The sequence below is a fragment of the Lasioglossum baleicum genome, chromosome 14 (genome assembly GCF_051020765.1).
Source record: "Lasioglossum baleicum chromosome 14, iyLasBale1, whole genome shotgun sequence".
NCBI lineage: Eukaryota > Metazoa > Arthropoda > Insecta > Hymenoptera > Halictidae > Lasioglossum > Lasioglossum baleicum.
In genome coordinates this window covers 1143932-1156277 of record NC_134942.1, presented here as the reverse complement: position 1 = coordinate 1156277, position 12346 = coordinate 1143932, and positions in this window count along the sequence as shown.

Genomic DNA, 12346 nt, shown 5'->3' with positions numbered 1-12346 from the left:
AACTAAACATGTGTTTGCCACAAAGCTTACAGCGGTCCTTCTCGCATTCTGTTTTTCGTATAACCGTCCCGTCGTTCTCGTGCTACAGCGTGCACATTTCGAATTTCGACACTCTAAATGCCCTTCCTAAATTCTTTAGAAAAATCTTGCGGAAAATCAGTGTCGTTCGAGCCGCGATAGAGAGAACATCTCCAAAGACTTGTCAATTCAAAGCTAACGGTTGCTATTAGCTGTGTTTTTGATAGTAATATTTAAACTAATCACTAGACTACGGATCTTTATGCAACATTAATGTTGGCTGCCGCTATTACAAGGGACAGGAGCCAGACAGATATTTGATTCTCACTGTGATCATTTTAAGAAGTTGCAAATAATACTATGGTGTTTTGAAATTATTTTAATCTCTCTACTGTATTAAAATGCAACTACTCATGTTTGCTACAAATACATGAAATCCGCGGTCTAGTGATTGCATTACCTGATTGTTGTGATTTGTGCAGCAGTACAAGGGATATGGCAATTATTATTAGTGCATAACTATGTGTTGACAAATGTGAACAATGATTGTGAGTGTGGAGAAATTTCAAGACACACATTTCGAAGCAGCAAATGGATTTACGGCTGAATACGTGAGTTTTTAATACAATCAGTTTCTGTGCTTCTTCTCTTTTTTTACGATAATCTCGTAAACTAGAGCCAACCGCCAAATAGTCTAAAGAGAAATGTTATTCAGAATAATGGTCTTGACCACATATCCAAAGCTCATTGAAATCGGATAGGAGCTAGTAGTACATCGATCCCATGGTTTACAAGTAAAGTTTCTCGCGATAATCTCGTAAACTAAAGCCGATCGCCAAAAAGTCAAAAGAGAAATGTTGTTCAGTATAATGATCTTGACCACATATCCAAAGCTCATTGAAATCGGAGAGCATTCACATAATCGAGAAACTCTTGTTCGTTGCGATGTCACGGCGTACCACCGACACTCGCTTGTCGGCGCGGTGTGGCGCGGCCGCCCAGGGCGCGCTCTGATTGGTCCGTGTTTTTCGTTAATAACTCCTAAACAAAGCCGCAGTTGACATTGGTGCAAAGGAAAATCTCTCTTAGAATGGTCTCAGGAACCTCCCATTTCAATTAAGTACACCACATTTGGGACACCCTGTATTGTAAGAGGAAATACTCACGAGCGAGATTATACGGTTAGTATTATTTAAGTGTATTTTTCCAAAGTTGTGGAAAGTTTAAGTTGTGATATTTTAATTGAGTTAATCGGACTTAAGTTATGAGTTAAGCCGGCCCCCTCTCCGCCAGGAGGCTGGCATCGGCGGGGCAACCCCGACGAGGCCGACGGCCCCCTGTTAAGGGGCCGCAGACGTAAAGGCGGCGGTGGGACTACTTAGTACTTCCACCGCCGCCAAGGGGGGCTGGCCGTTAAGGCGCCCCCGGGGTGGGCAGGTCGCGGGGGCCGAGTTGGAGCAATAATCCCCTCCCCGCCTCTACAATGAAGCGACCTGCCGGTCGACCCCCTCCTTTTATTTTATAATATTTCATTTTATTCTATATATATTTTATATTCTATATTATAAATTTTATCTTTATCTTTCATTCCCCTTTATTTTGCCCCCCCTTCTTATGTTTGTTGTGTTTTGTCCATTGTATTTATTTACTTATTATTATTTATTTATTTATTGACTTTTATTTTATCTATTTTATCTATACACCTTTTCATTTATTGATTTTATCTTTTATTTTATCATATTTTTAAGTTTTATGCGGGTCGACCAGGGGGCACGGGGGGAGGGGACAGACGCGAGCCGGAACTCGCCTCTGTCCCCTCCTTGTCGCGTGCGGAAAAAAATACAATGCAACGTGTACGAGTATTTGCACATGTATAAAAATCGGCACACGGCACTCCCCGCTCTTTGTACTGCGTGCCTCTCACGCAGAAGGGCAGTGCCGGTGTATTGAGTGAATGTGTATGTATGTGTGTGTGAGTGGGCTGCGGTCGCTTCACGGTGGATATTCCCCGAAGACTAAACAAGGGAGAATAGTAGCCTCCCGACCGGGGCTGAGGGATATGTCTGTACCTGACCTCTGTATGTGGTAACACTTACATGTTTAACGTGGGAAAACCGTTACCCTCAGCTGACTGGAGCCTATTCGGGGGTTGAAGCCGTGAATGCGGGCGCAGGGGTGGAGGATTACTTGGCCAGTATTTCCTCATACCCTGTGCGTTGGGGGGTAAACCAGCGCACCGTCTAGCCCGAAGTTGGGGGAATATCCGGTTTCGGAGCCGGTGCCTCCCTTCGATAGGGGTGACGTAAAACCTTTAGCATCTAATATTAATTTTCTGTAGAGTCATTTTTCCCACGTCAATAGGCTTGGCCAGCTGATAAACCGCTTCTCGGCTTTGGCGTGGCATAACTAGGGCTAAACTCCGGCGGGGATAGTACCCCTACTGCGGTAGGGGTCCCATAATGGGCGAACCGTCGTTACAACTACATCTTACTAGCCATGGCAGGCAATTCAAATAAAAACACAACCACAAAGACAAAAAATCCAAAAAAAAAAGAAGAAGTAAGAGGAGGTGAAAACACCAGCACAAGTAAGACCGAGACGAATGTAGATTCCTCGAATGTGGCCCATTTGGAGACTCTGAACTTTGAATTCGAAGCTGAAAAGAAAGGCGCTACTAACGATCCTCCTACTGGATTTACCCCCACCAGGAGTCTCGCTAGAAGTCCTCCGACAGGAGCCACCTCAAACCCTGAAGACCCGACAGTTCCTAGGAACAAGGAAACGACTGCTTTACGGCAATTGAAACCCGCACTGAGACCGCGTTCGCATTCTGCATCAGGGATGTACGAAACCTTCCCTGATAAACAGGAAATGATCTCCCTCTTCCTTGATGATTCCCCAGAACAGGAAAATAAGAAAAGGAAGAGAGAAAGATCTAGGACCAAAGACAATGGCTGCTCTAATCTAAATCATACTGTAAAAGCCCTTGCAGAAGCAATGAAAGACCTGACTTATTTTAGAACCAGAGGAGACGTGATAAATGAGGCAAAGGCGGCCATATCTAAAACCATAAGATTATTCAACGAGATGCAACGAGAGGTGGCAAACATCAATCGCGACCGCTCCTGCAGCAGTCAAAGGTCAAATGACCCCATGAGACCTGGTGTTGAAACTATGGTGATAAATCTAGATTCGGAATCTGACAAGAGTTCGGAAACCCCTATCGAAGATGCCAATATGAAACCCCGACCATCTACTCGGACGATAGGAACCCAAACAAACAACCCAGATATCCTTGAAGAAGAAGAACTCCGCCCTTGGATAGACAAAGACAACAAATATGATAATGTGTACCCGTTACTGGAGAGAGAATGGAGCGACTCAACATACAAAAGAACCGTAGTAACGAACACAGACATACTTACCCCTGGTGAATCCGATCTGGCGTGCTTCATCCCAGCAGACTTTACAGTTGAGAGAGGCCCCAGCAGGGCTATCCTGGACAAATTTCAGGGTATCACCGAGATGAGAGCACAAGACCCTACACCAGGATCATGCGTCTGCCTCGTAAATACCACCCGACTACCTGGAAAAAGAAACACCACTGGAACTAGCCAGGTACTCAGGGATAAATATATTTTCTACCTGATAAACAAACAAACCTCCAACATCCTGGCGAATGAAAAAGACACCTACCACTCTATAAGCGAACTGAAAGATATCTCACTTGGGGATGGAAGGAAGAATATCGCCTTGAGCTGCAGCGATCCAACTGAACTGGCCAGAATAAGGAAGATGGTGGAGATCATCTTCGCAAACACAGACATCGAAGTCGCTATACACTGCGAAAAATATAAAAAAGCCAACAGAAAAATAAGACCAGGACATGAAACTGTTCTCATTAATACCGGCACCATGACCTTTGCCGACACGCTAAAAACGTTAAAAAATGAGATTAATATCGACAAGGAAGGCTACTCTGTCTCGGGCGTTAGATCTAGCAGAAATGGCCAGGTTCTCGTTGATATAAAAGGTGACTCGACAAAGGTATCAAGCTTCAGCAAACTAGTAAATTCCAGGATAGCTGGGGCCAGAGCTTTGACAGGACCTAGAAGAGCGTTAAATAAGGTACTTCATCTCAAACAGCTGGAGGGCGACGCCACAGTTGATGAAATAAAGGAGGCCATAGTTGCAGCTCTCCCTGAAACTACTACCGAGGAAATTACGTTAAAAGCACTCCGCCCAGCCTTTGCTGGCCGGCAAAATGCTACCCTCATTGCCCCTACAGCGATAGCCGACAAACTATTGGAAAGACGCTCTTTACGCGTAGGCTGGGGCTGGTGCCGAGTGGTCGAGAGGGAAGAAGTAATTCAATGCTTCCGCTGTCGTGAATTCGGACACACAACTAGAACCTGCCAGGGCCCTGACAGGTCAAAACTCTGTAGACGCTGCGGGGAAGAGGGACACCACGCCACCCAATGTAACAACTCTGAGAAATGCGTGGTGTGCTCGACAGAGGGCCATCGTGACGGCAGTCTCAGATGCTCCGCATACCGAAAAGCACTTGAGTCACGACGTAAAACCAACAACAGGGACAATAATGCAGAAAACGTTAAAAACAACAGAGATAACAACAGAGATAGAGACCTAGAAAACGGAAAAACGCCAATACAAACACAACACACAAAAACTTAACTAAACGCATAGAACTACAAACTACAAACACATATATTCATATATTCACATATATTCATATATACCGTACGTATCTACTTATACTTACCTGTATACTCTATATACATACCTACTGGCGTTTACTTAAAAATCCATTTACCTGGTTACACCTATATACTTACCGCCGTTACTGAAAAGAATTACCTACCTATACCTACCTGATACACCTATACAAACTTACCGCCGTTCCTTAAAAATACTCATACTTATACCTACTTATACTCACCTGGATACACCTACATACATACTTACCGTCGTTCTCTTATAATAGCTATATACTTCTGGTTACACCGATATACATACGTCGTTTACCTATAACATTTATACTCACCTTTACCTACCTACCTATACTTACCTACACCCATCTTATCAAATGGCACATCAAACCGAAACTCCCACACTAGAAAAAAGACAAATCAGAATGCTACAGATCAATCTTAATCACTGCAAAAACGCTCAAGAGCTCCTTACCCACTCTGCTGAACAGTATGAAATAGACATAGTATTCATCTCTGAACCATGGTCTCCACCAACGTATTGGTTCAACGACGGTCATAAGGATGCCGCAATCTGGATACCCCAACCGACAAACAAGTTCAGCTGTATTAAAAACCTATTTAAAGCCAAAGGTATTGTTGCCGTACAGCTCGAGGACTACATATTTATCTCATGCTACTTCTCTCCTAACATAAGCCTGGAATCCTACATGGACAGAATATCCGACCTAGAAAGGTTTCTGGATACGGTACAAACGGACAAGTGCATAATTGCTGGCGATTTTAACGCCAAGTCTACCGCATGGGGAGCAAGATCTTTAGACGACCATGGCGCAATAGTCATTGAGATGTGTAACAACTACAGCCTGATACCCAAAACAAGTACTGGAACCCATACCTTTGAAAGGAATGGACATCGATCCACAATCGATATCTTACTGTGCGGAACAATCGCATCTAATGTCATCACCTCCAGCTATATTCTGGAAGATTATACGGGTTCCGACCACCGCTACATCAAGCATGAACTGGTAATGGGGACACCTAACACTGCTAGCGCTGAAAAAAAGGTAAAATTCAAACTTAATATAGAGAGATTCACAGAAGCATATGTACAGATTACTAAGATTGCCGACCCACTAAAAATCACATCCACTGAGGACATAGACGCATACATCAATATGACTACCGAACTACATGAAACCACATCCTATGCTGTTCATCAATCCTTAAGACGAAGAAAAGAGGCCTGGTGGTGGAATGCTGAAATTGCTGCCATCCGAAGAGATTCCATCAACTCGCGCCGAGCGCTTCAGAGAGCACGTGCTAAACAAAAAAAACATCCAGACAGATCGCCAGAGGAGGTAGATAGATGCCTAAATACACATAACATCAACAAGAAACGACTCAAACACGAGATCGCAAGCTCCAAAAGGAAGGCCTGGAACACCCTCATTAATGAACTGGATACGGACATATGGGGGAAACCTTACAAGACGGTAATGAGAACGGTAGCCGGCAAGCCCCCCCCGAGGATAATATCGGATGATGAGACTAGAGAGGTCATTGACTCTCTCTTCCAAACAAGGCCCGATCCGATTGCGGTTTCTTCTGAGGAAGATACCACATACGACGATACTGACCGTCCCTTCACTAACGAAGAAGTTATGAAGGCAATGAAGGCTGTAAAGAAGAAGGCACCCGGACTAGATGGTATACCATCCGAACTGGTCCAACTTCTCTCTAGCCTAGCATTGACACATGTCACTCACGTAATTAATACCTGTTACAACCTGGGCTACTTCCCCAAACCGTGGAAGAAGGGACGCTTAGTGCTAATCCCACAGAAGCCGGGCCCGGATGGTAGCATTGGATGGAGACCCCTCTCTGTCCTATCCAACTTGGGCAAAATTTTGGAACACTGCCTCAAAGCGAGACTACAAGAGAGAATATCCTACGAACCAAACCAATATGGATTCTGTCGCGGTAAAAGCACGATCCACGCGATCCACGAGATAGTAAACCGTTGGGATAGGGCCAGGAACAAATCACATCATTGCGTCCTTGTCGCACTGGACGTGCGTAATGCCTTCAATACCATAAAATGGCAAAATGTAATAAATGCCCTCTCCAAAAGGAAGCTACCTAGCAGACTGCTCGGTATATTAAAAAACTATCTACAAGATAGATCGATCACACATACCAACAGTAACGGTCAGAATACGGAAACCCAATTTTATGCTGGAGTTCCCCAGGGCTCGGTCCTGGCGCCGATGCTCTGGAACATACAGTATGATGATCTATTAAAGATCCCACTTCCCAGAGGTGCTCACCTATTTGGTTTTGCGGACGACATCGCGCTCGTAGTTACATCTAGCACTGCAGAAGACCTATCCAGGATTACCACTGAGGCGCTCACAAAGATTAGTAACTGGTTTCGGCTAAACCACCTCTCACTAGCACATGAGAAAACTGAAATGGTTCACCTAACGGGAAGGAAATCCACAAGAGGTATTAACATTAGGCTTGACAACACGACTCTGGAGCCCAAAAAATCTACGAGATACCTGGGCCTCGTAATGGAGGGAAACCAATATTATACCGAACATCTAAATTATGCCACCGGCAAAGCAACCAAGATAGCTGGAGCCCTAAACGGCATTATGCCCAACATTGGTGGCGGATCTTTTCTCTCGCGTGTCCTATACTATAGAGTAATTGAATCAATTATACTATACGCGGCACCTATATGGTCCATAATCTCGAGCAGACCAACTAAAGCTAAGATATTAAACAGGGTCCAAAAAATGTCTCTTTCCAGAGTCATCCGGGCTTATAGAACTACTTCTCTAGATGCCTTATGTGTGCTTTCTGGCCTTCCTCCCCTCACTCTACTGGCAGAGGAGAGACGCCGCATATTTTTAAGAGCAATAAATGTGGACAGAACATCTGAGGACGACTACAAAGCGGAAATGAAAAACATCAAGGAAACCGAAAGACAAACAACTATGGAATTATGGCAGACACGATGGGACATTGCCACACACGGGCGCAAGACCCATACTCTTATCCCCAAAATAAGTGAATGGATCGAATGGGGCCCTAGAACGCTGGACTTCCACCTTACACAGGTCCTTACAGGTCATGGATGCTTTGCAGACTACCTACATAAGATAGGGAAACGGAACGACACCTGCTGCATAGCCTGCAAACAATCCACAGACAGTCCAGAACACACCATACTGGAATGCTCAGTCTGGAACGCTGAAAGGGATGCACTCTTCAACGAAAACGGTCCCTTAAACTGGAGTGACCTAATTGCGTGGCTAAATGACCCCATAAAGATGCCGAGACTTAGACAGTATATAAACATAATAATGACTAAGAAAGAAGAGATAGAACGAGCAACCCAACGAGAAGAGAGGAACCTCGCGCGCGAAGGTAGAAATGTAGGTTAGATCCCAACAGATACTCCTACCCCGTGCAGTAATGCTGTATATGCGGATTCCGCGGGGGAACGGGTACTGTGGAGGTAAGTAGACTCGCGACTTAGAGGAGGAGGGGTTTTTAGGGGGTATACAACACCGGAGTCCCTCACTACGTACGGAAAGTATTTTCCCCTCCTCGTTAAAAAAAAAAAAAAAAAAAAGGGGTCACGGGGGGAGGGGGCAGACGCGAGCCGGAACTCGCCTCTGTCCCCTCCTTGTCGCGTTGCGGAAAAAAATACAATGCAGCGTGTACGAGTATTTGCACATGTATAAAAATCGGATGGCGCGGTAACAAAAATTCTAAATTATACTGCACAAGTTGCAGCAATTGATGCGCATATGTTAAATTACCTGCATACCGCCGTTTCCTCAAACTGTGTGTTCGTAACTGGCACTGGGAGGATCGCAGTGCCACCACTGCGAGGAGGCCCAGGACTCTGCGCGGCATACGCTGGAAGAATGTCCAGCGTGGTCGGCACGGCGCAGAGACCTAAGGGGCGTTATTGGGATGGACCTCACGTTACCGGTCGTGGTCGACCACATGATCGGCAGCGAGAGGTCAAGAGCAGCGTTTGCCTCCTTCTGCGAGATTGTGATAACGCAGAAGGAGGCAGCGGAGAGGGAGAGGGAAGCCGGCCCCCTCTCCGCCAGGAGGCTAGCATCGGCGGGGCAACCCCGACGAGGCCGACGGCCCCCTGTTAAGGGGCCGCAGACGTAAAGGCGGTGGTGGGACTACTTAGTACTTCCACCGCCGCCAAGGGGGGCTGGCCGTTAAGGCGCCCCCGGGGTGGGCAGGTCGCGGGGGCCGAGGTGGAGCAATAATCCCCTCCCCGCCTCTACAAAGAAGCGACCTGCCGGTCGACCCCCCTCCTTTTATTTTATAATATTTCATTTTATTCTATATATATTTTATATTCTATATTATAAATTTTATCTTTATCTTTCATTCCCCTTTATTTTGCCCCCCCTTCTTATGTTTGTTGTGTTTTGTCCATTGTATTTATTTACTTATTATTATTTATTTATTTATTGACTTTTATTTTATGTATTTTATCTATACACGTTTTACTTTATTGATTTTATCTTTTATTTTATCATATTCTTAAGTTTCATGCGGGTCGACCAGGGGTCACGGGGGGTGGGGGCAGACGCGAGACGGAACTCGCCTCTGTCCCCTCCTTGTCGCGTTGCGGAAAAAAATACAATGCAGCGTGTACGAGTATTTGCACATGTATAAAAATCGGATGGCGCGGTAACAAAAATTCTAAATTATACAGCACAAGTTGCAGCAATGGATGCGCATATGTTAAATTACCTGCATACCGCCGTTTCCTCAAACTGTGTGTTCGTCACTGGCACTGGGAGGATCGCAGTGCCACCACTGCGAGGAGGCCCAGGACTCTGCGCGGCATATGCTGGAAGAATGTCCAGCGTGGTCGGCGCCGCGCAGAGACCTAAGGGGCGTTATTGGGATGGACCTCTCGTTGCCGGTCGTGGTCGACCACATGATCGGCAGCGAGAGGTCAAGAGCAGCGTTTGCCTCCTTCTGCGAGATTGTGATAACGCAGAAGGAGGCAGCGGAGAGGGAAGGCGACCCCCTCTCCGCCAGGAGGTTAGCATCGGCGGGGCAACCCCGACGAGGCCGACGGCCCCCTGTAAGTGGCCGCAGACGTAATGGCGGCGGAGGTACTACTTAGTACTTCCACCGCCGCCAAGGGGGGCTGGCCGTTAAGGCTCCCCTGGGGTGGGCAGGTTGCGGGGGGCGAGGTGGAGCAATAATCCCCTCCCCCATCTACAAAGATGCGACCTGCCGGTCGACCCCCCTCCTTTTATTTTATAATATTTCATTTTATTCTATATATATTTTATATTCTATATTATAAATTTTATCTTTATCTTTCATTCCCCTTTATTTTGCCCCCCCTTCTTATGTTTGTTGTGTTTTGTCCATTGTATTTATTTACTTATTATTATTTATTTATTTATTGACTTTTATTTTATCTATTTTATCTATACACCTTTTCATTTATTGATTTTATCTTTTATTTTATCGTATTTTTAAGTTTTATGAGGGTCTACGTGGGGGGTGGGACGGGGGGAGGGGACAGACGCGAGCCGGAACTCGCCTCTGTCCCCTCCTTGTCGCGTGCGGAAAAAAATGCAATGCAGCGTGTACGAGTATTTGCACATGTATAAAAATCGAATGGCGCGGTAACAAAAATTCTAAATTATACAGCACAAGTTGCAGCAATGCATGCGCATAAGTTAAATTACCTGCATACAGCCGTTTCCTCAAACTGTCTGTTCATAACTGGCACTGGGAGGATCGCAGTGCCACCACTGCGCGGAGGCCCAGGACTCTGCACGGCATACGCTGGAAGAATGTCCAGCGTGGTCGGCACCGGGCAGAGACCTAAGGGGCGTTATTGGGATGGACCTCACGTTACCGGTCGTGGTCGACCGCATGATCGGCAGCAAGAGGTCAAGAGCAGCTTTTGCCTCCTTCTGCGAGATTGTGATAACGCAGAAGGAGGCAGCGGAGAGGGAGATGGAAGCCGGCCCCCTCTCCGCCAGGAGGCTAGCATCAGCGGGGCAACCCCGACGAGGCCGACGGCCCCCTGTTAAGGGGCCGCAGACGTAAAGGCGGCGGTGGGACTACTTAGTACTTCCACCGCCGCCAAGGGGGGCTGGCCGTTAAGGCGCCCCCGGGGTGGGCAGGTCGCGGGGGCCGAGTTGGAGCAATAATCCCCTCCCCGCCTCTACAATGAAGCGACCTGCCGGTCGACCCCCTCCATTTATTTTATAATATTTCATTTTATTCTATATATATTTTATATTCTATATTATAAATTTTATCTTTATCTTTCATTCCCCTTTATTTTGCCCCCCCTTCTTATGTTTGTTGTGTTTTGTCCATTGTATTTATTTACTTATTATTATTTATTTATTTATTGACTTTTATTTTATCTATTTTATCTATACACCTTTTCATTTATTGATTTTATCTTTTATTTTATCGTATTTTTAAGTTTTATGAGGGTCTACGTGGGGGGTGGGACGGGGGGAGGGGACAGACGCGAGCCGGAACTTGCCTCGGTCCCCTCCTTGTCGCGTGCGGAAAAAAATGCAATGCAGCGTGTACGAGTATTTGCACATGTATAAAAATCGAATGGCGCGGTAACAAAAATTCTAAATTATACAGCACAAGTTGCAGCAATGGATGCGCATATGTTAAATTACCTGCATACCGCCGTTTCCTCAAACTGTGTGTTCGTCACTGGCACTGGGAGGATCGCAGTGCCACCACTGCGAGGAGGCCCAGGACTCTGCGCGGCATATGCTGGAAGAATGTCCAGCGTGGTCGGCGCCGCGCAGAGACCTAAGGGGCGTTATTGGGATGGACCTCTCGTTGCCGGTCGTGGTCGACCACATGATCGGCAGCGAGAGGTCAAGAGCAGCGTTTGCCTCCTTCTGCGAGATTGTGATAACGCAGAAGGAGGCAGCGGAGAGGGAAGGCGACCCCCTCTCCGCCAGGAGGTTAGCATCGGCGGGGCAACCCCGACGAGGCCGACGGCCCCCTGTAAGTGGCCGCAGACGTAATGGCGGCGGAGGTACTACTTAGTACTTCCACCGCCGCCAAGGGGGGCTGGCCGTTAAGGCTCCCTGGGGTGGGCAGGTTGCGGGGGGCAAGGTGGAGCAATAATCCCCTCCCCCCATCTACAAAGATGCGACCTGCCGGTCGACCACCCTCCTTTTATTTTATAATATTTCATTTTATTCTATATATATTTTATATTCTGTATTATAAAGTTTATCTTTATCTTTCATTCCCCTTTATTTTGCCCACCCTTCTTATGTTTGTTGTGTTTTGTCCATTGTATTTATTTACTTATTATTATTTATTTATTTATTGACTTTTATTTTATCTATTTTATCAATACACCTTTTCATTTATTGATTTTATTTTTTATTTTATCGTATTTTTAAGTTTTATGAGGGTCTACGTGGGGGGTGGGACGGGTGGAGGGGACAGACGCGAGCCGGAACTCGCCTCTGTCCCCTCCTTGTCGCGTGCGGAAAAAAATGCAATGCAGCGTGTACGAGTATTTG